Source organism: Pinus tabuliformis, chromosome 1_1, assembly GCF_031772625.1.
Source record: "Pinus tabuliformis cultivar Carrire ecotype Pingquan chromosome 1_1, CPIR1, whole genome shotgun sequence".
Classification (NCBI taxonomy): Eukaryota; Viridiplantae; Streptophyta; class Pinopsida; order Pinales; family Pinaceae; genus Pinus; species Pinus tabuliformis.
The window spans coordinates 160,370,536-160,397,570 of NC_142297.1; positions in this window are offsets into that span (position 1 = coordinate 160,370,536).

The following is a 27,035-nucleotide window of genomic DNA, read 5'->3' on the forward strand; positions in this document are numbered from 1 at the left end:
CCTTGGTGAATGGGAATGGATAATTCTTTCATGATACAACTTCTAGATCCAATTCTAGATAATCTTAATGGATTTTGAGATAAATATCCATTAACTTACTTAGCTTGAGAAAGATGCTAATTTAAGAAAAACACAAAATCCTTGCGGGAGATAAAGGCAAGCTTTTATGAGGAAAGGTCTTGCCAAAGAGAAAGGCGAGCTTTCTAAGAAAGGAGATATTTTCTGAGAAAGGCGAGCTTTTTGAGAAAATCCTAGGCAGATGGATAAAACGATCCATAAAAGGAAGACATCAGTAATGGAAACCATATCATGAAAGAGCGTACTAAAATCTCATTGAAGTGATCAACACGAGGCAGTTGATCTATGGCAAGAAATATCGGCTCAAGGGTGAACTGGAAGAAGACAGTTCTAGGTTGAGTGGCAGTGCTTGGTTATACAAGTGACATTCATTCATATAGTCTGGTTTGCATGGGACGTTCTGTATGTTGGTTACTTACCCTTTATGTTGTCAATTTATTTAGCATATCAGAGAATTTCCTTGATTTTTCCTTGCTATGAGATGATTGAATGAATTGCATGTGACCACCATGCATGAGTAGATTTGTCGGTGTTAATGGTGTTTATGAGATGATTATATATGAATACATGTGACAATTATTGTACATAAATGTAAACCAAGTTAAATTTAGTGAAGGAACATAATATGTGGCCTTTATGCAATAATTTTTATGTTGTCACATCTTTAAACTTATGTGCTATCTCTATTTTTAAGATGGTGAATAATTATGCTTGAGATACTATATATATATATATAGTCTAAGGCTTGAAATTGTATAACTTATGGTTCAGGTTATCTATGCTATGCATTATGCATTATTGAGTGAATTGCATCTAATGAGGCTCGTATTGCATAAGATATATGTCAGTATTCTTTCGACTATGCCCATAGGATTATGACAATGATATATGGCAATGCTAGCTACAATGTATTTATGTTAATGATTCCATTAATTCTTGTATGAAGTCATCAAAGTACTGAAATTTTGAATGCATAATCTCATCATGTTGAATGCCCATGATTGATTCTTTCCTTCAAGTTGTAATGTATACACATAGAAATTTTGAATGGATTATTCTTGCTATAGTAAATAAGTGTATTAAGGGAACTCAAAGGTCCACATCGTGGATCAAGCTTTAGCATAGTAGGTAGTTAGTGGTGTGGTGCCCAGGGGTATGTGACAATTAGACAATGTAAGTAAACATATATAATGATCTTGCATTGCAAGTTGGCAATATCTCTCAATGTATATTGAATTGGAATTTGGACAACCTTCGTTTGTGTAGTTTTAAAACCCTATTTTTATGGAACTTGAAAACCTTAGTAATGTGGCATTCAATAACCCTATTTTCTTGGAATTTGAAAAGGCTAGGTAGTGGCATAGTTTTCTTATTTTCGTGGATAAACTTTTAAGGGTTTAGACAGTCTCACTCTTGTGAACCTATACTATGTTGTGTTGTCTAGTCCTATGTGTGGGAAATCTCATTGATAGCTAAGGGCAAATGCGGATAACCACATTCTTCCTAAGAGGTCAACATAAGATTTTTGTTATGCACCCTCCTTGCGATGTTACCTTTACTCATTATATTTATCAATGTTAATGAATAATGAAAAATTATATGGATGAAATTGTTGTTTAGACCATTTTGACCAATTTATATATAACAAACCATAATATTCTCTTAACTTGAACACTTAAGCAACAAACAAAAGTGACATAGTTAAGTGATGCCTCATAAGTAATGTACATAAGTGATACACTAAAAGGTGAGACACATAGTCAACATGTCATAAGGTACCTATCTTATGTGACATAGTTAACCATAAGTGTACACAAGCCATGATACACAAGTCCAAAGTCACATATTTATATTTAATTTGGACTAGCTAAACATTTTCATAGAAAATAGAATAATGTTCCCAACACACATAATGAAAACCCATGCCTAACAACTAGAGAATAAGTCCAAAGTCACATATTTATATTTAATTTGGTCGAGCTAAACATTTCCATTCAAAATAGAGTAATGTTCCTAACATACATAATGAAAACCCATGCCTAACAACTATAGAATAGCATCTTGTTTTGAAATGCCACATTATTACTAATATAAATAAAAATTTCTTTGGACTCTTAGTTGCACCTAAATTAGATAGCACCTCCATATAAATACCTTTATGTTTAAACATAGATACAGATATTTGCAAATCCTTATATTTCTTCACTTCTTCCAAACTGATTATCACATTTTTCATATAATATATATATATATATTAGAAAAACACAACACCCAATTTTTAGAAATATTGTTTTTATTTTTCTTTTGTCATTTTGTACCTTGCAATTTATTAAATTAATTTAAAATTGCTGAATTTAATAGTTAAAACGTTTAAGATATTTTTTATTTTTACCATTTAACCAGGTTTTATTTATGTGAGAGGTTGACTTAAAGGACAAAAGCAAACCCATCATACTCAGAAAAAATAATTATGTTAGATAATATCGCTGCCCATACGATTAATTGTCCATTTGCAAAAAACGATCACAATTCAAAACTCCAAACCAGCAGGATTGAATTACCTACACATATACTCATAATTATAGTCATGAAATAATAGTATCCACACCAACCGGAATGAAGAACCTAAACATATAATTATAGTAATGAAATATATCAAATTAATAGATTTCTGTTCATCTACTCATTTCGATGCCCCAATCCTTACGCAAGAAGTCTATGAAGTTGGTAGAGAATACGCAGAAATTTGAGATTAGCGAATCCCTAGGGCTTAAATGGACAGAAATTTGACATGAGTGAATTCATCGAGCTTCCCTTTAGGAAGAGAATCATTAGCCCTAATAGTATATCGTAAAGGCCCGGCAGCTAGTAACTTTTCTCAGGCAATCCAGCCCTGCTGCTGGCATTTTCGATCGTCTTACCATTCTCACCGTCTTCACTTTCTCGATTATTCCCTCCAAGACAATCAATCGTACTTTACAATCAATCAGATTCCTCCTCCTTTTTCCCTCAAAACAAATCGCAGCCTCTTAAATCGAGCGAATCCAAAGATCTATCACGCAGTAAAAGACCAGAGGCGCAAAATTTGGGATCCAATAATGACATCCAATAATAACTCCATACTGTAATAGAAAGTCCCAAAAATGTAATTACACAATTATTCCCTGGAAAGCCTCTTAGAGGAAGAAAATAAACCTCTTCAACATATATTGACAATTTGCAAAACAACGAAAAAGAAAAAAAAACATCGATCTATCTGTACCGCATAAAAATACAGCCCTGGTTCACTTAATTATTCGTATAGTTTCTGACCTAATACGTCGCCCAAGGACATAAGGCTGCTGAAATACAGCCCTGGTTCACTTAATTATTCGTATAGTTTCTGACCTAATACGTTGCCCCTGTTCTAAGTAAGGACATAAGGCTGCTGTGTCCCTGTGTTCGTATCTGAATTTTGAAATATCGGAATCTGCAAAAGCCCAAATATAATGACGACGAACATTACTTAACGTGGATTTCCACAGTATACCCTTTCATTTACCTGACAGAAGGTACAATTGCTTAGATCTACATGTACATATACACCCCTGTTTACTAAATTATTTACTAAATAATAAATTAATACAGTTCTCACCTCGTATGCCGCATATGTTGGTCGACATTGTCCCATCATACCAGGTAAGGACATAAGCCTGTTGTGCACAGATCTGGAATCCAAGAATCTGCGACGAACCAAATATAATATTGAATGACAGAGGCCTGGAATTTGACGCCATGGAGTACGTTTTTCTCTCCCAAACATATTTGTCAGTGAATAAATAATTTACAGGTCAAATGTTCACCGGCATTAAAAACCTGAAATCATCAAATCGACGTTCACCGGCTTAGGGTGCCCAATGGCCATCATAGCCGCACCTGACTGGTTTAGAACTTCAAATGTGATGAAACAGTAATGAAGATTTGTAACTGGTAATATTTATTATTCATTTAAAATGATTTTTTTGGGTAGGAATTAAATTATTAAATATTCTCATATATATAAGATATGATAAATAGATAATTAATGGTTACTATAAGTATGGAATATAGGGGAGAGATTCCTAATATTGTGCAGGGACCAGTGGTTGATATAATACTGGTCCCACAAACCACCAGTGATTAAGACTTTTGAAACCAAAATTTAAACAGAAATAAATAACATTATGTATAAATAAGTTTTAAATTATGTCCAAAAATCACCCATATATTGACTGGGCCCACAACTGTCCATAAATAGTATTTTACTACTTAATATTGCAAAACATATTGACCCAAGTAGAAAACAGCTAGAGCCATAAAGGCTTCCAAACTGGTCTATTCCAGAAGTACAAAACAGCGGTCACTTCAACCCCCACTCATCAGAACTGCAACTTTGCATCCCAAATAAATATGCCTACCTGCACATAACAAAAGGAATGTATGTCAGCCATAACTGCTGTGTTGTTCAACAACTAAACACCCTATGTTCAATAAATGACACCCAACCCATAACAATTAAATCCAATTTGTTCAATAAATGACACCCCAACCCAATAACAATTAAATCCACTTTGTTCAATAAATGACACCCAGACCCAATAACTGCAATAAATGACACCCAACTCACTCTATTTCTCATTAAAACAGATCAAAGCACATGGATCAACAAATAAACAATTCCCAACCATTAGATCACAGCAAATTAAATCCATACCACACATTCAAAATGAAGCCATTGCAATCCATGTGCATCCATGTCCACCAATTAAAATCAAGTCCCAAAAACTATAAAAGAAGTCCACCCACTGTTGAAGTTGCATCTTATGCTTCAAACTATTCAGCAAACTTGAAGACAACATCAAAAAACAGAGGCCAATATATTCAAGTCAGTTATATGAATTACAACTCATTCTTCTTACAGTTCTGTTTCATTGTTTTCATTTATCAGATTTCTTACATTACAGTTCTGTCCATTCATTTATCAGATTTCTTACATTACAGTTCTGTCCATAGGGTGGTGACAGTTAACCTATACAGTTACAGTTAACCTTTTTTATACAGAGTTTATGTATGTGTTCTAGCTTATACAGTTAAGCTATCGAATACAGTCGTATCCATCTAATCAACATCACAGTGTTGCTTACCTTACAGGAATTGAAGGTTAGCTTACACGAATTATTCGATCTTGAAGGTTAGCTTACACGAATTATTCGATCATCAACTTCATAGGGATTACAACTTACATATCACAAATGTTACGTATGTCGTGCTAGTACTGTAGTCATAGCTTGTTTACCTAACAGGAATTGAACCTTGAACCTTAGCTTACAGGAATTGAACCTTGAACCTTAGCTTACAGGAATTGAGCGATAGCTTGTTTACCTAACAGGAATTGAACCTTTAACCTTAGCTTACAGGAATTGAGCGATTATTATGGCTTGGGTTCTATGGTTCCCTCCATAAGAACACTGAACGCCTAGCTTCGCAGAGCAGCTCTCCCCCCAGCCCACAGCATAGTGTGGAATCTAGATCGTTTCATCGAGCACCATTTCTTTTAGATATAAAGGTGTTCTGACTCTATTGGATCAAGTCATAATCTACGCCTTTTACTAGTATACTACTATGGGGAGAGACTAAGCTCTATTTCAGAGATTGGACTCTCTTACTGTGATTAGCCCCTACTAGTAAGAAGCTGTTCCCGAGCCAGGTTCCCTGGATCCACTCCTAGTCGGGCCTAAATGAATGAATGAAGAAGGGGGCGAGCAGCACTCTAAAGAAAGAAGCCTTTGCCCGTTGGACAGCTACCGAACTGGCTTGCTTGACTTACTTTACTGGTCGACAACTATATTATTATAAGACTTCCTGTCAGAAAGAAGGAAAGGTTATTGTAAAAGAAAGAATGCCAGCCGATGTCAAACTGTACTCCTAGTGTGAACCATCCGATTTTGGGCAATTCAGAAGTGACAAGATCCAAGTGAACATGGATGAGTTAAAACATAGAACAAAAACGAATTGTAACTTTAATGACTCTGATAAACTGAGTAATTTTTCACATATTTTTCACATATTTCATAAGCATGAAGCTATTGAGAAAGCAAACATTTTGATATTGAGTCGAAAGACTGCAAATAAGTGAATTTATACTACTGATGAATGGACCATAGAACTGGGAATGGTTTCTTAGAATGGAAGCCCGAGCAGATGACCATTTCTCTTTATTGGATTAGATGACTGTAAGATTTTAGATAATGAGAAAACACAATTATAAGTAACATAGCAGATGACAGTCTTATTGGCCTTCATATCTTTTCACCTCGTTGAGCTCGAGACCTTAGGGTATGGAGAGCCCTTGCCATACGGAGTTGTAAAAGTTGGACCAAAGGAATGGGGATTTACATAATTCAGCACTGTAAATTAAGTCACAGATAATGGAGAGAAATCTTGGAGCAGAGATTGTTCTTCACAATATTCAAAATAAGTAAATAAATTATATGAAAAAATATAAAAAATAAATGACTGCAATGAAACTCAATTAAACTGAAGTAAAACCAATTGTCTATGACACCTAGGAGACCATAGAATCAAATGTGATAGTGATTACAGCTTACATATCACAGAGGCTACGTATGTTGTGTTAGTACTGTAGTCATAGCTTGTTTAGCTTACAGGAATTGAACCTTAGCTTACAGGAATTGAAGCTATTGAATACATCTCATTCATCTTATCACTAGTAAGCTCTATACACTAAAAAGCTCGTATTAGTATCTGAGCATGGTTTCAGTTCACCCTTATCTATGAGTGAGCTAGAACAAAGCTCTGTATAATTACATATGTTATATGTATATTAAAGCTGAATCCAGTCTATTAGGGAGATAACCAACCTGTGATACAGGTACTTTATCATATCTATACATGTATTTCTTAGGTTAGCACTAATAGTTCAACCTTTAGATGATGTTACTTGTAAAATATCTGTGCTATTACTTATGCCGAGTGTAATGAGAATGAGACAAGCAAGTGATTAGGTAAACAAGCATGGTTAGAAAGAGTCATGTGTAACTACTGTGTTCTAATTGCAAAGCTTGTCATAAGCTTAGATAAGATACAAAGGTGACAAGTTAATCAATATACAACATGATATCCCGGGGTTCTCACTCTACACGCATATCCTAAGGTAATACATATGGATAGACTGTAATCACTGTATACGCATATCCTAATGTAACAAGCTCTGTATCCTAATGTATACGCATATCCTGACACTGCCCTATGAAAGTGAAACATTTGCTCTCATTATGAAAACAGTGACATACATGTTGACAATTTCCTGTAATAGAGGAAAAGTATTTTTGCAGAATTAATAACGCATAATTTGACATATATTCAAATGTCTAAATGCAACATACATGTTGATAATTTCCTGTAATAGAGGAAAAGTAATTTTTGCAGAAGTAATAAAGCATAATTTAACATATATTCTAATGTCTAAATGCATGCAATAATTTTACAGGTTGTTGCATCTATGGCAAAAGGAAGTTACTCTGCTCGAAGTTACTCTGCTCGTACAAGGAGAAGTGGCAGGAGAGTGACAAGGGGTGCGCAGCAGCTGATGATGCACATCGTCTGATGATGACAGGCCAGCTGATGTCCATGCCAGCGATGCACCAGGGAACATTGTTGAAGATGACCATGTGACAGCCGCTGATGTTAACACACCATCAGCCACAGAACCACCATCAACAACAGTCCAAGGGGCAAGCTAAACTAAAAAGATTAGTGCTATAAGAGGATGGACAAAAGAACAAATGTTAGTTGCAATTGACGACATAGAGTTTAATGGATACTCAGTTCGGGCATCTGCAAAAAAACATGGTATTCCTCCCTCGTCAATACATTATTGGATAAATGGACTGACTCATACAAAACGCAGAGGGCCTCTTACAGTTATGACTGAGGAGGAGGAGGCCGAGGTGGTTGAGTGGTGTAAAGAGATGGCCCAACTGGGACATGGGCTAGAGTTGATACAACTCAAATCAACAGTTGCTCAAATCTGTCAAGGGAGGCCAAACCCATTCAAAGATGGGTTTCCTGGTAAATCATGGTGGTTTGGGTTAAAAAAAGGCATCCAGAACTTGTATTGCGTACTGCTGAGGGCCTTGACAGAGACAGAGCATTAAATTTGCGCCCTGCAGTTGTGCAAAAGTTCTATGACACACTTTCTAGTGCTTATGATAAACATTCTTATGGAGCAGACCATATATGGAACTGTGATGAAACAGGTTTACAGGCAGGGAGGAATTGTGGCATGCAGGTAATTGCCAAGAGAGGGAGCCGAAATGTGCCAAAGATTTTTCCCAAGAGCAGGGAGTGGATAACTATTTTATGTTGTGTCAATGCAATTGGTACTTCAATCCCAGGATTTTATCTATTCAAAGGTAAAAATCAACTGAAAAACTATATACAGAACTGTGAACCAGGTGCATGCATGGCTGCACATCCCCATGCATGGATGACTAAAGAACTGTTTCTAAGTTGGCTTTTTCACTTTGCTGCATCGGTACCAGGTGGCGTCTCGCCTAATAACAGACACCTTTTGATATTAGATGGCCATGGGAGCCACATGGCTGTACAAACAATTGAGGAAGCAAACAATTTAGGCATCGACCTGTTGACATTGCCCGCTCATACCACTCATAGGCTGCAACCCCTTGATGTTAGTGTGTTTGGCCCTTTCAAGAACTATTTCAGGTCGGAGCGTGCTGCATGGATGGCAAAGAATCCAGGGGTTGAGGTGAAAAGGTTTGAGCTAGCAGAGCTTGCAAGTAAAGCTTTTAAAAGGGCTTTGTCACCATCAAATATCAAGGCTGGCTTTAGGAGGACAGGAATCTGGCCACTGTACTATGATGCTCTTATGCATGATACTGGTTGTAGCCAAGCGTTTCATGTGGATGGTCAGGAAGAAGGGAATGTCCAAACATGTGTTGAAGTGCAAGAAGTAGATGACCAAGATGATGTTGTTCCAGCTGGTAATATGATTTCCCTGTCTCAAGGACAATTATATGCTGAAGATGATGAAACTGTATGTGAAACACAATATAACAATGAACAAATTCTAGTAACATGGAGATTGTTCCACCAACTCAAGAACATCAAATTCCTGTTGCTGATATTGCTAATGATATTGTTGAACATGCAGTTGACAATGACCAATTGACATTGCCAAGCCAAGTAACCCCACCTTCATGGCTAGCAGAAGCAATGATCAATATGAATGCACATAGTGTCTCAGCAACCAATGAAGAAAGCATGAACATGCCCTCACAACCAGCAGAATTGAACAGTGAAATTGTTCATTTTTTTGTGGACAATAGATCAATGGAAGAAGATGAAGGACATAATGAGGCATCAAATGAAGATAATGATATGGTTCAATCAGTTCCAACAGATACTGAAAGGGAAGTACCAAGCAATGACATGCAGGTGGGAGGGGTGAGAAGACACTTGGACGTTCCTAAAGCTACCAGTAGAGAGAGTATGAATGAGAAAAAAGCAAGGTGCACCGAGTAGTCTTCGTCTGGGCCGAAGCTCACAGCTACTCACCTCAGAGGACTATATAACCTGTTAGTTGAGTCAGAAAAAAAGAAACTTGAAATGCAAGAATTAAAACAGAAAAAGAAGATATGGTCAAGGAGAAGAAGGCAGCAAGGATTGTTGCAGCACAACAGCGAGCAGAAGAAAGGATTGAAAGAGATAAAGCAAGGCAAGTTAAGGACCAACAAAAGCAAATGGCAAGACAGGAAAAGGAAAAATGAAAGGCACAACAAATGCTTGAAAAGGAACAAGGGATGATAAACGATACAAGAATAGCTGATGAAACTAGGATTATTTCAAACTCATTGGACTCCATTGCAGATAATACACCATTATTCCAAGATCTCATAAACATTCAAGTGCCCCACTATCAAACCGAGGTTTACCCACTTGCCTTGTTCCTACCAGAGCTGTGTGTCAATTCTCTGTATGCTCATTACACACCTCCACTTAATGCAGGGGTCAGTAGTGCAAATGTGAGGTATGGGTACTCAATACCTCCATGGTTGGAAGCTGCAAATTGGAATCAATCATATGGCAACAATCAACCATTTCCTAATCAGCCCTTGACTGGTAGGCCAACCTACCTGGCTCAAGAAGGTAACTCGGGGAGTTTTGGCACTCAAGATTCTCAGGGCCATAAAGAATAGGGTGTCATATGTTTTCGGTTCTAACCACATTATGATGTGGATTTTGGATGGATTGTATCTTTTTCTTGGCACAGCAACATTTTGGCTTACAACCTAGTAGTGATTTCTTGTGGCAACCTAACTGTGTGTTGATAAGAAATTTTCAATGGAATATGTCTTTCTGTAAAATATTAATTATGATAAAACTATTTCTATAAGTTATTCTGTGCGCACTGTACAAAGCTCTAAACTCACTTATGGCTCCATTAAGTGGACAGTTATAATGTGATGACAGTGCTGGGCAAGTTTACAATCACTTAACACTGAATAGAAGTCTACACTCACAATTAGAAACACCTCCTGCTCGCTTCTAATGTACGAGGCACTAGTAGTAAGGAACTCTATACTTAGCATATTATGATTGAATTAGAATGAATAAGAACTTTACATTGCTGGAAACTAGAAATACAATAAAGAACATAGTTATGATTTTTATCAATCACCTAGCTAGCCTATTTTTTTACTACTGCCCAACTTATAGAGAGCATGTGTTTTTATATGTGTCAGTAAAAATGATGGAAGTATCTAAATTAATCAAATCAGTTGATGAACAACTATGAGAATCATATTGTTCCATCTTGTTACATCAACTTTCCAAAAGATAAAGAAATTTGGGTGCACAGTAACCTAATCAGCTATATGAAGAATTGTGGCTTAGTCATTAATTCTTTTCTAAGCACCTATTCACCTTTTTCATTTTCCTTCATGAGTAGATCAATTGTTTGACAATATGAGTGATTCACATATGACAATTGTTTGGTTAACTAATGAATTGTTATAATTGACGCAAAGTTACAACAGCCTTCTTAGAGGGGGAAAAAAGAATTGGAGTAAAAATGGAAAATTAAAAATAGCTAAATTATTATAAAAAACTAAATAAAAATAAAACTACAATAATTTATAAATCTACAAAATATAAACCAGCGTAGACCCATCTTAAGATGGGATCTTTTAAGCATCAAGAGAATCATGTCTCTGTTTCTTTAGATCCCTTTTTACACTTATAAGATCTGGAGTTAATATTGATCTATAACAGTGTATTACGGTACAGAAAAATTATGAATTGCCTCTAATACATGCAAGAAGGAAATTCCAAAGCAGTAGGTATACAAAAATCCCACAAAATTGCTTCAGAGCTCAAAATCTACAGCATGTTAAGCTTTCCTGTAATTTAAACTTCCCTGCACAAAACTAGGCATTGCAAAAATAAGAGAGATTCAAAGGAAATCAGTGTACCGAAAGGAAATCCAGGGTAACTGCAATTGTGGGTCTTGTCATCAACGCTGGAGATAAATAAAGTTTAAAATTTGAATGAACCTTAGGAAAGATCAACAATCAGGCAGAAGCACATGCCATTCTTAAAGGGATTGAATTGGCTCTTTATAAGAGTGTTCGCAATATCTAATGCATGGCAACTAAGCAACAATAATTATGTTTTTTGGAATAGAGATTATACTGACTCCATAAATTTAAAGTTTCAGTAGGTCATGTGTTATATACGGGTCAAGGAGGGTTTTGATTCAATATTCTTTTCACATATTACAAGAAATTTACATTCAGAGGTACACAATCTAGACAATTCAACAGCTACAATGGACACCAGCACCCTACAAATATATCACTATTATCAACACATTCTCCTCTCCCGATAGCTCTGCACTCCTTATATCCCTGTTCCCCAAGCAACTAGGAAGAAAAGTTTCAAAAGTGCATAGAAATCTGTTTGCAGAATCAAATATTCCAACTTAGCACAATTCCTACACATCCCTTGGAAGTACAAAGGTTGTCTCCAACACAAATGGCAGACCACCAAAGAAATGGACTCTCCTATAATTGTGAGGAAAAATATGCTCCAGGTCATAGGTGTAAAAAACAGAAATTGTTCCAAATTGATATGCCCACTCAAGACCTGACCGAAGACATAACTACTGAGAGACACTGGAGTTACAGGTTGAAAACACCAACACTCCGACTCAAGCAGATATCGAACCTATTTCTTCATGAAGAACGGTCAATCTCTCTGCATGCATTATCGGGCATTTCAACTCCGCAAAATTGAAACTCACAGGCTACATCAAGCACTGAAAAGTTGTAATCCTAGTTGACAGTAACACAGTAACAAGCAAACACAGTAACAAGGCAATTGAGAGCAGCGACAGAGAGTTTCGAAAGTTGGTCTGGGCTCATTTCTGCGATGTTCCATTTTCCCTTTGTCTTTCTGCTCGGGGCCGCTATGCAAGTCAGGGGAGAGCAGCTACATAGCGTTTTGAGGGCTAAAACAGGCTAAAACAACAAAACAGCAAAAACAGAATGCCATAGAATGCCTAAAAACCCTAAACCCTAAAACAGCAAAAATGCCATAGAATGCCTAAAACCCTAAACCCTAAAACAACAAAATGCCATAGAATGCCTAAAACCCTAAACCCTCAAAAAAATGCTCAAACAAATGCCATAAAATGCCATAGAAAGTTCACAAAAAATCCTGTTAGAGCTGCTTGTGTTGAAAAACACAGAGTAATAGCTGGTAGGATTAAAAATCCTACCGGTTATAGGCCATGGATGGTCGCCGACCTCCCCCACCTTCCCCACAGCTCGCCAGACCTTCTCCACACCTGCAACGTCCTTTTCCACACTTGCAACAGGAAGAAAAAAGCCATTAGAGATCAGAAAAACAACAAAAGCAGCAGCGCAAAACAGAAAAATCCTATGTTACCTCAAGCTCAGTAGAATGGCGACCGACTCCTCCCCAAACAACAAAATCGCCGAATAAGACCACCACCACCGAGAAATGCTAAACAACCGGCATTCCATGTTAAACAACTTGCATTCCAGAACGACGAAGAAATCCAGGCGGAAAAGCACAAGAAAAGCAGAACCGCTGTCCCAGCCAGAAACCCTGAAACTCCATCAAACCTTCGCACCATCACACGAATAAACGACTCTGCGCGCAGGTACACAAACCCTGTCAACCGAACACAGCATTCCCCCAACACACGAATAAACCACCATGCGCGCAGGTTATAGGGCCGTCCCGCGCCATCTTCGGCGGGGGCTTCGCCCAACAACCGGCCCCGAGCAGAAAGACAAAGGGAAAATGGAACATCGCAGAATGAGCCCAGACCAACCTTTCAAATGGCGCGAAGGAGGAGTTTTATGACGCGAGGTGATAGCCCACACGGCCAGCTCCACGGTGGACAGGTGTCCTACCGGAGCCATGTGGGTTGACGCGTGGTAAACTGACGTGGCGGGGAGGGCGCACATGTATTGGCGACCCTCCCCTATAAATCATTAAATAAAATTTGTTATATTTCCATCCGTACTTTGTACACAAACGAGTCGAGAAATATGACTATACAAAAAAATTATGAGTAATTTATGTAAATTTTAATATTTATAATTGCTATAAAATTTAATATAAATATATATCAAATCTAAAATGAGAAATTTAAAAAGAAATAATAATTTTTTAATTTCTTTTATAAGTTGATGGAATTTTCTTATTTTTGTGTTTATATGTTTATTATTCACCCATTGGAAGGGTAGCTTGACATTTGAACTCAAGATTTCGTTTGCGTTGAGACTTCATTTCCACAGCCACTCTCACTTGTGCTACCCCATCATTTCGATAGCCACTATCACTTAAACTACCACATAATGACAATAATTGTACAACTTTTATTCAAGATAGAGAGTAAATATAAAATTTCAACCCTTATCATGATGACATTGTCTATTTCATGTCTTCTCTGTTTCTTTTATTGATTTCTTATTTAAAAGAACAAATAGATAAATAAAAATCTTAATTTTAAATTGGGAAAATATAATCTTAAAAAATAGATATGTAAAATTGCAAATATTATATATTAATTTATGGTAGAGATATTTAATATTATTAATTTTCGTTATGATTAGAAATAAAAATATTGCTAATTTACAATTAAATAATATTAATAATAGTCATAGTCATTTATTTTTATAAATATTGGCAAAATAAAATATGAGACTTTTTCATTTATAATTAATTATCATTATAATTTTGATTAAAAATGTTTAATAAATTTTAATAATAATAATAATAATAAAATAAAAAATTATACATTTCTTTTTTATAATAGAGTTTTTAATTCACCGTGAATGGGTTATGTGTTATCATACTTATTCTACAAATAAATTATATATATATATCCTCTACAATTTTTATTAATTAAAATTTAAAAAAAAAATAATAATTATCATTTTTTTAAATAGAGGTTGTATGTCTATCATTTTACTCTCTTTTATATTGTATAGTGAAAAATTTATTATTCATTTCAAAGAAATTATAAATGGGTGATCTTTGAAAACTTATCTTAATGAGATTGTGACTCTGGCTCTTATTATTTTATATAGATCTAAAAAATTTAAATGCAAAATATATATATATAATAATATATAACAAATTTACAAAAAAATTATCACTTGATATCAAAATTAAAGTTAATTCACTTATCATATTCTCATAGAAATAAAGATTAGATACTTAAATATATCAAAATAAGACAAACAACATTGGGTATCTAATGCATAAGAACAAGCAACATGGATAACAAGAGGCTTTCCAAAATTACTTGAAACTATATTAAAAATATTATTATATTTAAATTTAAGAACAAAATGTAGTGTGATAAAGAATTATAAGATAAAAGAAAATTACATACTATAAGGACATGATTAATAGTGATTTACAAGATCAAGCATCTCTCATATATCTCTCCTTTTGGCTAGGATAAAGAAGAATACAACATTTTTTGCTAGGATAAAGAAGAATACAACATTTCTAGAATAAAAACATGAATAAAAACAAATTCTAGCAAATTTCTTAGTGAAACTAGAAATTAGATGATTCTTGAAATGCTATGAGACAAAAGAATATGTCATGTTTGGGATAATGAGAAGGTTAATCATTAAAATCTCTTTACCTTAAAGTGGCATACAATAATCCAAATTAGTTTTTTCCAAACATTTGTCACAACAATGACTTTCCTAACCTTCTAAATCATCAAAACTATAACCATCTTCAAATATTTCTCATATAAAAATAAAATGTTAAAAAAACTAAATAATCTCATTTTTTCTCATAAAACCTAATTCACCATTAATGATTATCACCCCATCATCTAAATAAATTTAATTATTTAAAATAAAAATATAACACCATCTATATCTTTTATGTTGCCCTTGAAGGAGAAATAGAATCCCCCATCGACAATCCACATTATGATTATCATCATTTTCTTAAAAGTAACACCTTTTTTATTATGCTTTTCTCCCTTTTCTCTTACGAAGATAGGCATGCACATGGAGATAATTACCTACTAGATTCCTTTGTAAATGCCAAATTTGATAGAGAAATTATGTTCTCATAATATAAGAACTAATTGCATGTAAAAGTTTTCCATTTGAGAAGAAATTTGTTTAAAAGACCCTTTTGTAGGTCAATATCAATATAAATGTGAGCATATGTATAAAATCCTATTATAGCACTCTCAAGACCAAATTTGACATAAAGACCAAATAGTTCCCAATATCTTCAAAAATGGATAAATACGACAAATGTAAGGGTAGCTTAGCAAGACAAACTCAAACTAATATTCTACTAATTGATGAGTAATAAAAATTGGAAACTAATAAATTACCAAAAAAATCTATGTTTCCCAAAACAATTCACCATCTTCAAAAAATTGACCATCCTCAAAATGAAGAGAGGAAAGACACAATTCCCATTTATTTATCAAAACAAATAAATCATTAATATAAAATTAAAGTAAAAAGCCTATAATAAGGGGTATATGGTCACATATTTTTTCAAAAAAGAAAGAAGGAAGATAATTAACCTCAAATGTTGTAATTTTTAATGCCGGCGCAACATCCTTCTTATCATTTGACAAACTAGTCCCATGAATCCTCGAAGAGAATTTCCAAACAACCACTCGATCATGCACAATATGCCCATGCGTCTATAGCCTTTCGATTTGAGCTCCCGATAAATCTCCAATGGTGGCTCCCACCATATCAGAGCATTCATAGTTGTGTCAGCATGGATGTCAAATTTCAAGTAGTATTTTGTCAATCAAGATTCAGTGCCTCTTCTCTCATTATGACCCAAGAAAACTAAAAATAGACCCAACTCATTAGTGAATCTCCCTAAACATATACCAAACTCATTAGTGAATCTCACCATTGTTTTTCTTGATCTTCTTTGTCTACTCCATTGCATCAACAATATGTTCGAATGAAAGTTCAAAATAAGTGTCCTTTCTAATTTATATCATTCATTCGTTAGTAAGCTTGAAAATAAAACGTTGATAAAAATAGTTTTCAAAATACTAAAGGACAATACCCTGCAAAAAAGGGAAGTGTTTATTTCCCTTAGGGTGGTATTACTCTGAAAAAGTTAGTAGGTTCATTTCCCATCAAAGAATTGACATCCATGAAATTAAACTCCAACTCTCCAATGGGCTTCATTAGAACATATATAAAATCAAATTTGGTACGGTTTAAAAGGAAGCGATTTCAAGTTTTACCAATATTTTTTTGGTCGGTCAAAAAAACTTGCATTCTAGTTTCATGACAATACACTTTACATTGTTCATCTTACTAGTCTCCCCTCACTCATTCCAACTAGACTGTTTGAGAATGGGGTTGAAACTAGCCAAAATGAGATTGTAACAACTATTATTTTTTAAGTACATACATATATAAGCATATCCATCATAAAAAAAAGGAAACCAAAACTATCAATTGCATATCAGGGGGCTGGTGAAGAGGAAACACAGGAGGAGAAGCAAAGAGGCCACTACGACCATGAACATGAAAATCAATGTGCTCCACCCTCGCTTCCAGACTGCGAAGGTGGTCAATCATACAATGGTGCTCACATCTCACCATCTCTAGCTACTCTAAAATCTCGCTTTGACTGGATGTCCTCGAAGTGTGCCATGGTCTCATTTATGTCTTCATGCATGTGGTCACGAAGGATGTCCATGTTGAGTTGTAGTTGACATAATTGAACAAAAATGGAGTGAAAGGAAGCTCGAGCTTCAACTTGACCTTGAGATTGGATTGGGGAGTCTGTCTCAGTTTCCTCAGTCTCCAGGCTTTCTGAGTTGGACAGCAAGGCAGTATACCCAGGCTTATGACGTCGTACCTGCTGTTTTTGGCCCCCACCGCATCTGGGCGGCCCTCTTTATTGAGGAATTGAGAGAAAATAACAATTAACCAAAAATACAAATGCTTTTCTCCCCGAGCAGAATTCCTTATAATAAACTAAAATACCTATAACGAAAAGACACCACCTAGAAGGGTGAAGCACCTAACTGGGTGCCTCCCTCAAACTGAATTGAGTTGCACACACTACTCCCTAAGAGACAAGACCTTACTCCCTTCCGCGACACGCTTGATGGGTCACCTCGTGGCCTTATTGCCACTTCACAACTCAAAACAAACTTCTTCCCAACTCTATCAACCACTTTCCAAGCACTATCCGAAAGGAATAATAGGAGGAGGCAAACCAAGAGGCGAAAATGGAGGACCTCCTCGCCAATTCCTTCTCGCTACCCACCAGCCTGTGAATTGATTTTTGCCCGCGAATAAGAAGCACTGCAGCCTAGCTTCACCCCTTCCGTCGAGATCCCTTCTAACATAATTCGACCTCAAGGTGCACAGACACGACCCTGCAGAATCCCCAACACCCTTCTTCCCCCAAGTGACGACAAAAAGAAGCCATGCAAGGCTCGACTCGTACAATCCAACCCTTCGGAGGAGCTAGAGACACCAGAGCCACCAGACCAAGAAACCCAGCTGCATCTCCTCCTCTCCCAAAAAATAACAATGAGCTTGTTGCCTCATCTTCTAAGTCCCTCAACCACAAACTAACCAGAGTGTGTAGACGACTCGATTCCACTACCCGATGCGAACCCGGGTCCCAAGGACAGAGCAGAGAAACCATCCCTAACTACACCAGAGAGATGAAAGAACACACAACGCCTCGCAACCAAGGTTGCAACCCTAGGGAGTCACCATGAAAACAGAACCAGTCGCCCTGCCTACCCACACTCATTTCCCAATTCACCTTACTGAATTTCCTCTGTAGCCACCTCGCTATATTAATCTCGAGCAAGACCTCCCACGATCCGCAATAAATGCAGTCTTTTATAGCCATAGATGGAGTAATTATCCGCATAGAGCCACCCATGATCCAAGCACTCATCCTCTACCACTTGGTTTGTTGTCAAATCACCCATAGGAGATTCATGTTCGACAAATCTTTAAAAAAATTGACTTTTTAGTAAACTACTTGAGGTTTTGAAAAATATGCGAGGATTTAGAGTGTATATATAGAAATATATATTATCTTTCTTTAATTTCATTGTTTTTAAATATAAAAATAACAAAATTTTATTGACATGGGAAATTAAGTTATTTATAAAATGAGGACCTCGATTAACCCAACAACTTAACCAAATGTAAGCCTTCATAAAGACATTATGTGCGGTTTTTTTCTTTTCTGCATTTTTTTTAAATCATTCTGTATATAGATTCTAACCATTGATATCTTTATTTTATTATTAAATAATTATTCATAATGATGTACAACATCATGTAATTCTTTAATGGAAACATAAAAGTGTTTTTATTCAATCCAATTTTTAATTTCAAATTTGATAAGTTCTCGATCATCTTTGAAATATACCATCGAGTTCTTACGGAGGGTAATGAACAAGGAAGTTAATTATGATTTATTTTATGATTATAATGTAAATGATTTTATGTTTAAATTTTATTAATACAAATAATAATTTAGTTTCTTTTTCTTTTGGTATATTTTTACTAATTTAAAATAGGAGTTTCCACTACAATTTTCTGTTCAATTTCTCACCTGAAGATTAAATCATATTCAAAAAGTTATTTCCCTTAAAAAGAAGATGGATAACTGAACATAAATAAAAGTAAAATAATTCATGATAAAATTGACATATTAGTCTAATTGCCCTTGAAAAAAGCAACAAAACTAAGGAAAGTAGTGAACATATCCATATTATCATCACATTTAGTGGTCCAATTTCGAGCCTGTAAGCTAAATGGGCTCATATGGATTTGATGGCAAGTACTAGAAATCCGTCAACCAAGGGAGTATCCGAGATGTCAAGTCCCAGTTAGACCTCACATTGTTTGGAATAGGAGCCCCATCCAGAGTATTGGTCTGGTTGCCATATATTCTTATAGATTTGCCTTGGCTTTAGCTGTCAGCAAGAGAGAGAATCATGTATGTGCCTTTGCGAAAAGCAAGTAAGTGTGACTCGTGAATGTTTGGCTGCATGTGTATCAAGGGTCTTCTACTACAAAGGGAGGAAAGTTGAGCCTCTAAGAGAGAGGTAAAAGTACCACCCTAGTACAAGTGCACACAAGTGAAAAGGGAATCCCCTGAAATCAAGCAGAATAGTCCACATAGATGCAACAATTCTTACAACCATTACAACACATTTTCAATTAGATAAGCACTAAAATTACCAAAATAGTTTAACTACTTTAGTACAAGTGAATGTAAACATGAATTATAAAATTTCACATAGTAGCCTTATAAATATTCACAATCCATGCATGAAAAATTGCTAGCCATCAGGATTAGAGTATTGAGTAAAAGTCCCAAGATACATGAATACAACGAACACCACTAGCTCCAATAGTGGAGCGTTGGATCCATGCCTTTCTTCCCAAAAGTACTAACTCTGACTATTTGATGCCTAGAAGCCAAGGTGAAAATCCATTTTCTTGTACAATGAGGGTGTAGATATCTTGTACTACCCTCATGATTGTTTGACTTTTGTATAACCTTATGACTTCCTATATGACTTTTCACATTACATGAATGACCCTTGGACTTCCAATTTACACTATATTTCTCCATTATAGAATTCACATAATCCACAAAATGATGTGGCACATGATGACTCGTGACACAACATGACATGACACTGATGACATGGACTACATGATGATATGGCAGTCATAAGTCACTCTTTAGTGCTAGTTTCTTTATGTCTTCTCGAGAGATAGAAAATGGTCTTTTCTTTCTCCTCCTCGTGACTTGAAGATAAGGAGTCTTCAATGTGGTCTTGATCTACTTTCTTCTATATTAATCTTGTGTTCCTTCATCTTTTTGCTTGATGATCATTCGTTTTCTTTAGCTCCATAGATTTATCTTACCATGGTCTCCTTATCCATCTCCTTCATCGTCATCCTATCATAGCATGAAAGAATACCTACGACTGCAATCCACTAATGACAAGACAACATTACTTTAAAAAACACCTAATCTAAGATGCTCCATGAAATCACTTGTTGGGGTTGGAACCCGTGACGATTTGGTTTATTGACTCAGGGATTATGCAATTCCGTAGGGTCAAGGTTCTAGACTAAGGCTTGAGACTACACAATGTGCACTTTTGGAGGCCTGGGTGGAGGAACTATGCAGTTGAGAGACTCAAGGGCTTAAGCTGAAGGCTTGAGGCTTGAGACTATGTAGTGCACACTTTTGAAGGCCTGGGCTGAATGACTGTGTAGTTGAGGGTCTCAGGAGGTCAAGATTGAGGCTTGAATTTTCCCAATGCGTTGTTCAAACAAAAGAAAAGGCGGGGAGCTTGGGAAATTGAGGGGTTCAAGGTCTCAATCTTAAGGCTTAAACCTTAAAGTTTCCCAACGTGCAGTTTAAGATGGACAAAGGCCAAGTGATTGTGAAATTTAAGAGCTCATGGTCGAGGCCTAATTATTGACACTGCATAGTGCACAGAGAAGGCTAAGGCTGGCTGGAGGCAATGATTGCACAATTCTAGAGCTTAAGGGCTAGAACTGAGCACTGAGATTGCGCAGTGTGTAGTTCTAGAAGGTAGAAACTGCACATTGCACATTGCCAAGAGACAACACTATTGCTTTAGGGTTGAGAGTGCACAACGATTAGTTTAGGTTGGCTAAAGGAGGTTGAGTGGTCGAGTCAGAGATTTTTCCCAATTTGACTAAGTGTTAGATCAGTGAGAGGAATATAAGAAAAATTATGACACTTAACATCACCACACACATAGATCACTTGATGACACACCATGGAACACTCAGAACATGTGAAAAACATCCTTTCCCTACTACAACAACTTTGCGACGACCTACATCAAGTGCGACACCAAAGGTACACTTTGCGACGACCGTGACGACACTTGTGCCACAATGTTTGAAACTTTTGGAATGAGTGTGATACATGTTTACATGATAAGAACAACTCATTATCACAAATATTAACCCTTGAAGAAAACTAAAACTACTTTTATACGATGTTCGATGCCTGCCATGCTAAAATATGACATTTGCTATAGGAAAAATAAAAGTGTGAATGATAATTGCGATATGTGAATGATGTGACAAAAACACATGCCAAAGAAAATATGACATGAAAATGACACTAATTAAAGTGAAAGCAAGAAAAAGGGACAATCAAAAGCCTGAAATGACACTCACGAAGGCAAAGGTGTGTAAAAGTGACAATTGGAAAAATTGATTGAAATAGAAGTACAAACATATCTAAAAGTGAGAGACTATAAATGACAGTGCACACTCACTATCGACATGGGTTGAACATTGCACAAGCACTATCTTGATGGACTATCCAGGCCATTTCAAGTTTGCATGAATTGATGTGCTCATGAATTCATTAGGGTTTGAACATGTGTGAGAAGGTGACTTCGACACTTACAACCCAAGAGGGGAGCTTAAAGAATTAATAGAACATCAACCGACCAAGAAGTGACTATGGAACGATCAATCACAAGATCCATAAGAGGCTCTCAAATTAAAGTATAGGCAAAATTTCAAAGGGTGTTTGTTGCACTTGCAACACCTAGAAACACACTCGTATAATTCTAGCTTCTCTTCCTTGGTAAACATTTTTGTCAAGAGTATAGCTCTTCAGGGAGTATTGATTCATCATTCAAGTTACCATGGTTTCCCCAATTACTGTGCGCATAAACATTGTCTCCTTCGTTCCTTTACACATTAAACACAAACATAAGGTCATTAATCACACAATGTTTCAAACCAGGAAAGGGTAATCAAGTTCAAAAGCTTTATATTTTCAGCGTGTAGTTTTTCATCTCATGTGCTTCTTTGCTGCTAGAAGTTCTAGAAACTAACTCAACGGAGTCACTTCAGGGACACAAATATTACTACGCTGCCAACATGCCTAAATAGTACCCCAACAGAGTTCATTACTTCACGTCTTTGCGGAGGAAGCCCTTCTCTTCTTTCGCCCTTATTTATTTATTTTATATATTATTATGCATTGACACTTATATATTTCATGGGCAAAAGAGAGATCCCTACTTATTGAGAGCATATGAGGTTTTCCCTTCATGGAAGCATATATAAGAACTCTCATATTGGTTTTCTCGTTTAGATTTTCCCATTTTCCTTCTCTACCTGATTGTTTCAGCTTGAAAACACACAAACATAACGACCAAGTGTAGGCATGAGGTTTCCATAATAGACATGGAGATAATGGTTCAACACAAGGATTTCCTTATGCAAGGATCATATTTTTCGTTGAAACATCATCGACCAAAAGGTCTAACCAAGACAAGTATGAAGGATGGAGAGTTAGCCAATATTGCAGTGTCACAATGTCATTTCTTATTTCTCTCCACATTGTCCTTCTAGCCCAAATAGGACACCCTTCATGCAGAGTCTCATTAAACAAAACACAAAAGACAAAACACAACAAGGAAACAAAACTAGGAGGGCAAAACAAAAGGAGGCTAACCGAAGACATGATGCGAAACAAAAACGAGAAAAAAAAGACAAACTACAGAAAACGAATGTAGGATGAATGTGCAAGTAAACTAATATGAAAATAGACCTAGTTCTAACATAACCAGCAAGAAGGTTGGGGTCACATATAATGAAGTTTCCAATGTAGTCACCATCATTTTTCCTGAGCTACAATCACAAAGATATGATGATTGAAACTAAGAAAAAAAAATGTGAAATAGTAAAGATAAGAGCTTGATATTTTGCACAAAAAATATAATGTATTTCCTGTCAATAGAAAGATATGTCATCACCACTACTTCTAACCATTTCACACTCTTAACTTTTTTTTGAAAACCATAAGAAGAGAAACTTTGGGGTTTTCTTGCAGATTTATGTTCATCTACATTGTACTCCTTAGAAAGCATGAGAAAGGCCTAAAATTGTTATTTACGACGATATTTCTAGGTAATATTTCTCCAACCATTCAACGATTGGATCATGAAACTCGAAACAATCCTCTTGAGAATCTTCAAATATTTGAAAATATAAATATGCCAATTAAAACCATGATATGAGGATGAGAATATTGTAAGGGAAAATGAATTTGATCATATTCAGAAGGCTTGATAGGATAGTGAGTGCCTGAAATAACCATTAGCGAAGTTGAAATGCCTCAACTACTTGAAAATTATGTGAATGGTGGGACAAACCATAATATTAATCGATCTGAAACAATTGTCATCAAATATACTAGTGGGTAAAAGATTAACGAATGAAATTTAATATTATGATCAGATGGACGGTTCGTAGAGAGAGATTCTCAGTTAGAAGATAAGAAAGATATATCAGTTTGAACATCTTATGAATTCCTTGAACAGATGAGTTATCTTCATCACGTGATAAATTTAGCAAATCATTTCCTTGTGATTGGTTGCATGTTGTACTGGCATGGTAATAATCGAAAGAAGTGAAAAGGAATTCCAGTACAACAAACATATGAGACCAATCAAGATACAATGAATAAAGAAGAGTTTGATTCACACAATAACTCATAAATTCATTAACACGGAAAATCTTAAGGATGGAAGTTTATCTTAAAGTTTAGTAACCTTGGCGAATATTACAGGTCCCTAATATGCAAATTGTAAAACCTATGGTGATATTTTTGTAGCAATATTTAGGTTTCCAATGATTTTATATTATGGATTTTCAGAGATCTGTGGCTTGAATCTTTTGAATCATTGACCGGAGAATCCACAGTTTCATCATTTTTGAACCAATGTTTCAAATCCCAAATGGGATCCATCTTCAGGATGAGAGAATGGATCCCATTTGGGATTTGAAATGTTGGTTCAAAAATGATAAAACTGTGGATTCTCCGGTCAATGATTCAAAAGATTTTATATTAGTCGACATAACATTTAGCAATTTTTAAGGTAAAATTATGGTGTCCTATAACATTTGGGCGAGACTTTTTTTGGAAAAAGCATGGAAAAGTAGCCCACCTGCAAATATTAGCCCTAAATTTTTCCTTGTTAATTAGTACTCAAGAGGATTTCAGGTGCGATGAAGAACAATATTCACAATATAGCATACACAAGAAAAATTAGGAGTTGACTCTTCTGAAATCAATACGATAGGCATGATTTCTTTGGCGCAAGCTTACTTTTGAAATGATTAGCTTCACAGTTCCATGATTCTATGAGAGATACACATTCCAAACCCAAGTTTGATACAAGAGATTTTCATGAATATGAATCAATTGAGGAAGGTTCCTAAATCTTATTAGAAATAAGATCTTGCAAGCTCGAAAGACTACATCTGAAATATCAAACACCTTTCAAGAAGAAATTTTCATTGAGTCAAGCCATCTAAAGAGAAGGATTTCATGATAGAAACTAGATCTGACTTAGTTCAAGGACCTCACCATTGTTGTGAGATCCTGTCATAACCATCAACAGAAGTTGAAGTGCCTCGAATCCCTGACAAGTCCGAAATTTTTAAGGAATTAAAAACGGGTTTTGGATATTGAACCAGGTCGTGCATGGTGTGAGGATAGTGACTACAATTGATTTCAATAAGTGTACTACTAACCAGATCGAATCCACCTATATCACTAGTTTGATCGGATTTTACAACAATAACCATATTACTCAAGTCAAAATATTCTTCTAATCACAAATCCAAAGATGAATGAATCGGGGAAATTTCATGAGCAAGTGGATTTGAAGAATTGTTTTCATGCAAAAAAAGATATTATTAGGGATGGAAAGAATACTTAATGATTTGATTTTTTCATTTTCATCATGGATAATCTCATCACTTTATCTTAATTCAAAATTTAACTCTTCACATGGCGAACTTGAAGAGCGTGTAATCTATTCATCGTAAGTTGATGCATTACAGAGAAGAGAGCACAAGTGATAGTGAGATGAAGAGGATGTTTTGATAGTAACATTTTCCTCAGTTAGATTAGATTCTAAATCTAATTCCATCAAATAAACATCTTCTAGAGGAATTGAAATATCATTTTGTGCTCTTGGGGATACATCATCCCATATAATAATGGAGTCATAATCATTAGTATGATGGTTTTTCCAAGACATCAGATTGATCAGGCAAGATGATTCTATTCAATTCATCACTAAGATTCTTAGGTTCATTATCAGCCAAGAGTGAAGAAACACCATCATCACAAAGAGGACTCTGGAAAAGGGAAGAAAGGATCAAAATAATTATAACCTTCTTGCTTCTCTACCTCCGAGATTGAGTGGAAATGGGTCATGAGAAAGAGATGGTACATGATGACAAGTATCCAAATCAGATTTAGGATTTAAATTATGAGTAGTAATATCATATTGTGAAATGGAGAAATGTGCCTTCAAGGTAGGTTTCATGAACCATTTTGTGATTTCCTCTATGGGATCTGAATCATGAAAAGTGGAAGCGGAATGAGAAGTTGTATTCGAAATTTGATTAGCAGATTTCCCAACTTTATTATCATCGCAAGGAAGCACCGTCATTAGAACTGGAAAGGAGGAGGATAAGGAACAAAAGGAGTAGAAGTTTCCTCCTCTCAATTTAGGTGTCTCGGGATTTACAAGAGTTGGGAAAGTAAAAACATCAGGGGTTCACATTCACCGTGCAAAGAGGTATGGACCAAATGCTTAAGTTTTTGTTTAAATAAATCCCAATTCGTGTCTTCTCCCTAAAGCTCATAAAAAAGGTGACAGAATCAACATAAAAATCTCAACTGATTCATTAGGCTTCATTTTTAGTTGATTGATTCTTTTAAGAATATCCCAGTAATCATACCTATCAAATGCTTTATGAAGCTCCTTCGCAAGTTCATCAAATGAATGGATAGAAGCAATGGGTAGTGTATGATACAATCTCTTAACATGACCTTTAAATGTGAGGGTGAGTTATCTATCCATGACACCCTTGCAATGTATTCCATTAAAAAGGGAAAAGTGGACAACTTGAAACAGATGTTCACAAAGATTTAATTCACTTCGCCATAAAACTTAAATTGGGACAAGTTATTGAAAGCTTTCACAAGGATGGTAAGATTAATATCTTTAGAAAAACATCTTGGGATTATGATTTGGGGAACAATAATTTTGGATAAGAGATTCAAAGAAGACACAACGGCATAGCCTATCATATGGCCCTCCTTTTCGTGCCGTTTGTTCATGGGTTCTGGGAATCTGTTAAGCAAGGGGGTCTCTCGGATGTGAAGTCCCAATTAGACCTCACACTATTTGGAATAAGATCCCCATCCGAAGTATCATACCAGTTGCCATAAATTCTTATACATTTCCCTTG